The sequence below is a fragment of the Nicotiana attenuata genome, chromosome 6, assembly GCF_001879085.1.
Source record: "Nicotiana attenuata strain UT chromosome 6, NIATTr2, whole genome shotgun sequence".
NCBI classification, from domain to species: Eukaryota; Viridiplantae; Streptophyta; class Magnoliopsida; order Solanales; family Solanaceae; genus Nicotiana; species Nicotiana attenuata.
Genome location: NC_031994.1, coordinates 71,097,297 through 71,103,866, shown reverse-complemented (window position 1 = coordinate 71,103,866; position 6,570 = coordinate 71,097,297).

Genomic DNA, 6,570 nt, shown 5'->3' with positions numbered 1-6,570 from the left:
CGATGGGCATAAGTTTCGACCCAGTTAACGGCCCAGACACCGCTGTAACTTTTGGAAAAGGGAGCAAGACCTGAGCTTCGAAGTTTGGCATCAGATTCAAGATTTGGAACCAAGGGTGGGGATTTTGGGGAAGTTCGGGTTAGATTTGTGATCCATAGGGTGTGGGGGTTGTAGAGGAGGAATTTGGGTTTGAATGGGTTGTCCACCGCCGGCCGGAGATGGTGAAGAAGTTTAGGGCGGCGGGTCTTAGGGTTAGAAATGAGGGAGATGAAGTGAGGGGTGATAGGAACTGGCTTGTCTCTGAGGGAGTTTGGACAGTGTTATACAATATTGGAGAAGTGTTCTAAGCCATTGGATGGAACAAAATGAAAGGCCAGGATTGATTAAAGCCTATGAACTCAAAACGATGTCGTTTCACAAGTCTGGGCGACTGATCACTTGGACCGGGTTTGCGGTGGGTCGTGGGCTGCCTGAACGGGTATTTGAGTAAGATGCTTGGGCCTGAGACATGTCAATTAAAAGAATGGCCCAAGCAGATTTTCTTTTCAAATTCTTTTTGTTTCTTTATTTTTATTTCAATTTAATTTCTTTTATCTTCAAACTCTTTTTAATTTCTTTTCAAATTAAAACTAAAATAAACCCTAAACTAATTCCTAAATCAAAATTAACCCTATCACATTGAATTAATTAACTCTAACTAATAATAACCACAATTAATTAAAAACCAAATAGAAGGAAAAACTACCAAAATTCCAAAATTAAAATTAAAAAGTGCAAAAGTAAACTATTTTTGTGATTTTTCCATTTTTATAAAATAAATAATGTGCTAATTAGTCTAACAAATGTAAAATTAAATCTTAAATGCAAATGCAACATATTTTTGTATTTTTCATGAATTAGATAAAATAAACGTGCACAGACAAATGCAAACAGTCGACAAAATGCCATAAAAATCTACGAAATTGCAAACAATGGGGAAATTCATTTTTCTTGAATTTATGGGAGTAATTCACATAGGGCAAAAATCACGTGCTCACAATAATTTCAAGCCCTTACCCAATCTCCGGTTTTCTAAATCAAAGTGCTTCTTAGTGTCCTAATGCACTTAATCATTATGTGGCGACTCTCCAATTCAAACCCAATTCCCAAAAGGAAAAGAGTTGCCCGCCCAAATGTCATAAACCCGATTTCGCGAGAAAAAGGGGGCATCGACAGTAGTGCGGCTGCAATGAGGCCACCGCGGACCGCACAAGAATGACCGCGGTCCGCACAGGTATAGGGTTCCAAAAACAAGCTCTCTGAATCTCACCAGTGCGGACCGAACAAAACCAACCGCGGTCGCACTGGGCCAGTGCGGACCGCACAAAATGTAGTGCGACCGCACTGAGCAAGAGTCACCTTTCAGAAGTTCATCACCGCGGTCCGCACAAAGTGGTAATGCGGACCGCACTTGGGCACCGCCGACCGCACCGAATTGACCGCGATCCGCATAGGTTGCCCAGTCTTAACACTGAGTTCGGGTTTATTAATTTTTGTTCTTATGTTCAGCTTTCACCTAATTAGGGTCCCTACTCAATTACCCAGTCCATTATACTCACCAAGTCCACAAAAATTACCATTTAAACTAACCTAATCTAACAATCAGAGAAATACGGAGAGAAGAAGAACTACAAGTTAAGGAATATGAAAATAAAATGAAATTACACAATTAAACAAAGAAGAATTGAGTGAAATGTTACCAGAGATTGAGATGAAGTGCAACTAATCAATGCAAGCAAGAGTTACGATGAAGATGCCAAAGATGAACAGTAAAAAGGAGCTCTGAGAGTGAAGGGTTCGAAAAGGGTAAAAGGAGGCCCTTGGATTCTATTTATAGAGAGACCCCTGGGGCCCATTCTCACCTACCAGTGCGGCCGCACAAAATGGACCGCGACTGCACTGGTCGTTCAATTCCAACTCAGTAACCCACCGCGGTCCGCACAAAATGGACCGCGACAGCGGTGGTCCACCGCGGACCGCACCAAATCAACCGCGGCCGCGGTGGCAAACTTCAGAGAGCAATTTTGTCACCCTTTGCCAGTACGGACCGCACAAAGTGTAGTGCGGCCACACTGGAAACTTCAGAGATTGTGCAATTTTTGCAATTATGTCCTGCACTGCATCAACTCAATCCTGCAACATCTCACAACCAGTTAGCCCAAAAATCAATCCTATAATACAAAGAAAATCAATGAAAACAAAAAGAAAAACACATGGGTTTCCTCCCAAGAAGCGCCTGATTTAACGTCGCGGCACGACGCGGGTTACCATCACATCATTTGAAATGAGCAACAGCCACCACATGGCTATCATCAAACTTCCCAAGATAATGCTTGACACGGTGCCCATTCACTCTAAATACTTCACCACTTTTGTTCTTCAAATCTAGAGCACCAGACGGGGTCACACACACAACTTCAAATGGTCCACTCCACTTGGATTTCAGCTTTCCCGGGAACAACCTTAGACGAGAGTTGAATAAGAGCACCAAATCACCAACTTCGAACTCCTTTCCACGTGCATATTTATCATGAAGGTACTTCATCTTGTCCTTATACAAGGACGAACTAGAGTATGCATGGAACCGGAATTCATCAAGTTCATTGAGTTGTTCAACATGAAGATTAGCCGCAACATCCCACTCAAGATTAAGCTTCCTCAAGGCCCACATGGCTTTATGCTCCAACTCTACTGGTAGATGACATGCTTTTCCAAACACCAACCGGTACGGTGACATACATTTTGGGGTCTTGTAAGCGGTCCGGTAAGCCCATAGAGCATCATCTAACTTTTTAGACCAATCGGTCCTATTGCCATTGACAGTTTCGGACAAAATGCTCTTGATCTCCCTGTTAGACACTTCAATCTGGCCACTTGCTTGAGGATGATAAGGCGTAGAGACTTTGTGGTTGACAGCATACTTGGAAAGCAAAGCATAAAAGGCTCTATTACAAAAATGCGATCCTCCATCACTAATGATTGCCCGGGGTGTACCAAACCTTGTGAAAATGCTCTTCTTTAGAAATGCCACCACACTCCTAGCTTCAATGTTGAGCAAGGCCACAGCCTCAACCCATTTTGACACATAATCAACTGCTACAAGAATGTAAGTGTTACCACACGAGCTAACAAAAGGGCCCATAAAATCGATACCCCACACATCAAAGATATCCACTTCAAGAATTGTGTTCAGAGGCATCTCATCTTTCTTGGAAATCTCGCCCGGTCGTTGACATTGATCACATCTTTTTACTAGATCACTTGCATCATTGAACAAGGTTGGCTAATAAAAACCACAACTCAGAACTTTCGAAGCTGTCCTCACCCCACCATGATGGCCACCATAGGGGGAGGAATGACATGCCTCCAAAATACTCAATTGCTCTTCCTCCGGCACACACCTTCGAATCACACCATCCGTGCAAATCTTGAACAAGTATGGCTTATCCCAATAGAAATCCAGACTATCCCGTTTGGGCATCTTCCTTTGGTTAGAAGAAAGCTCACACGGGATGATGCCAGTCACAAGGAAATTAGCAATGTCCGCAAACCATGGCATATCACACATCGACACAGAAAGTAGTTGCTCATCGGGGAATGTATCATTGATCTCTAGGCCATCACACGGACTTCCTTCCTCCTCCAAGCGGGACAAATGATCCGCAACTTGGTTCCACTATTTACAAATCAAACTCTTGAAGAAGTAACACCCATCTCATCAACCTTGCCTTGGAGTCTTTCTTTGTCATCAAATACCTAAGGGCGGCATGGTCGGTGTACAATATGACTTTGGCCCCCATAAGATATGGCCGAAAATTTTCCATGCCGAACACAATAGCCAACAATTCCTTCTCCATCACCGTGTAGTTCCATTGAGCTTCATTCATAGTCTTGCTTGCATAGTACACGGGATGAAACATTTTGTTCACTCTTTGACTGCCCCAACCGCAACGTCACTTGCATCGCACATGATCTCGAAAGGCATGCTCCAATTGGGTGTGGTAATGATAGGGGTGGTGGTCAACTTATGCTTAAGAAGTTCAAAGGCCTCCATACATTTCTCATCAAACACAAACTTAGCATCTTTCTCTAGCAACTTGCAAAGAGGATTCACAACCTTCGAAAAATCCTTGATAAACCGCCGGTAGAACCCCGCATGCCCAAGGAAACTTCTCACCCCTTTGACAGAAGTGGGGGGAGGAAGCCTTGAAATCACCTCAATCTTGGATTTGTCTACTTCAATCCCATGCTTATAAATTTTGTGACCCAACACTATGCCCATGAAGTGGCATTTTTCCCAATTAAGAACGAGATTTGTGTCTTCACATCGGGCCAAGACTCTATCCAAATTTCCAAACACTCTTCAAATGAATCACCAACCACACTAAAATCATCCATAAAGACCTCCAAAATGTTTTCCACCATGTTAGTGAAAATAGCCATCATACATCGTTGGAAGGTCGCCTGAGCATTGCACAACCCAAACAGAATCCGAGAAAAAGCAAATGTACCATATGGGCAAGTGAATGTGGTCTTCTCTTGGTCCTCCGGAGCAATTAAGATTTTATTATAACCCGAATAACCATCCAAAAAGCAATAAAAACATGCCCCGCAAGAGATCAAGCATTTGGTCGAGGAATGGTAACGGGAAATGATCCTTGCGGGTCATTTTATTTAGCTTCCGATAGTCCATGCAAACTCTCCACCCGGTAATGGTCCGAGTGAGAATAAGTTCATTGTTGTCATTTTTCACCACAGTCACCCCACCTTTCTTCGGCACACATTGCACCAGAGAAGTCCATGAGCTGTCGGAGATTGGATACACCACGCCTGCATCTAGCCACTTGATCACTTCTTTCTTCACCACTTCTTGCATTGCTTCATTGAGCCTTCTTTGATGTTCCAAGGAGGTCCTTGCATCATCCTCCAAAATAATTTTGTGCATGCAAAATGAGGGGCTTATTCCCCGAATATCGGCCAAAGTCCATCCAATTGCCCTTTTTCGCCTTTGAAGCACCTCCAAAGTGGCCTCAACATGCATGTTAGTAAGGCAAGAAGAAAGAATAACTGGTAAAGTTGAATTAGAGCCCAAGAATTCATACCTGAGGTGTGGAGGAAGTGGCTTCAACTCCAACACCGGTGGCTCCTCAATTGATGGTTTGGTTGGTGGAGTTTTCCGATTTTCAAGATCCAAAGACAATTTTCTTGGCTCATAGGAATAAGAGTCCATCCCATGTAAGGCATTGACACACTCCACTCTGCTTGCATCATCATTAACATCAAGATTTAATAACACGGCCTCAAGGGGATCCTCCACGTTAATCATAGAACTTGTGTCATCCACGATCACAGCTGTGACAATGTCCACAAATGAGCACACCTCGGTGCTATTGGGTTGCTTCATGGATTTGCAAACATGGAAGACGACCTTCTCATCCCCCTCTCGGAAAGTTAGTTCACCCGCTTCAACATCAACCAATGCCTTCCTCGTTGCAAGGAAATGTAACGACCCGACCGGTCGTTTTGCATTTTTGAACCCCGTTCCCTTAAATAAGACTTCCCGCACTTGCTTATGCTAATTTATGACTTGCGGGGATGGGTGGTTCGGAAGTTAGAAGAGTTTTGAGCAAGAATAAGTCTAGTTGCTTCTTTAAGTTTCTTTAAAAAGGCCAAGTTTGACTTCGGTCAACATTTTGGGAAAACGGACCCAGAATCATGATTTGACAATTTCTGAGGGTCCGTGGGAAAATATGGGACCTGGGCGTATGCCCAGAATCGAATTCCGAGGTCCCTAGCCCGGGTAATGAATTTTTATGTGAAATTGTTAAGTTAAAGTTTCAAAGGTTTAAATAAACTAAGAAATCATTGTTTTCCTAGGTATCGTGTTCGGATCTCGATTCCGAAACTTGGTACAAGTCCGAAATATCAGTTAAGACTTACCCGTAAAATTTGGTGTCAATCCGAGTAGTTTAAGGGCGTTTTGACCCGTTGGAGGAGAATTAAGAACTTGAAGTTCAATGATTTGATTCATTTGGTTTTGGGGTTGATTCCCCGATTTAGCGTTGTTTTGAGTGTTTCGAGGGTTCGAGTAGGTTCGCCTCGTGATTTCAGACTTGTCGGTATGTTCGGGCGGGGCACGGGAGCCTCGAGCGTCAAACGAGCGAGGCTCGAGTGAAGTTAGAATTTGGAGAATGACTGAAGCTTGCTGCTTCTGTCATAACCACATCTGCGGTTCTTGGACCGCAGAAGCGGGACCGCAGATGCGGTCAATAGTTCGCAGAAGCGGAGAAGGGCAGGCCAGGGGAAACTGCAAAAGCGGCCCAGAGACCGCAAAAGCGATTCCGCCTATGCGGCCCCCAGACCGCAGAAGCGGTCGAGCCCCAAATCCCAAAAGCCGCAGAAGCGGCCAAATTCCGCAGAAGCGGATTTCGCAGAAGCGGAAATACTTCCGCAGATGCGAAAATAACTGGGGGCAGAAGGGTTCATTAATACGAACCCAAACTCATTTCTTCCACATTACTCTCAACACTT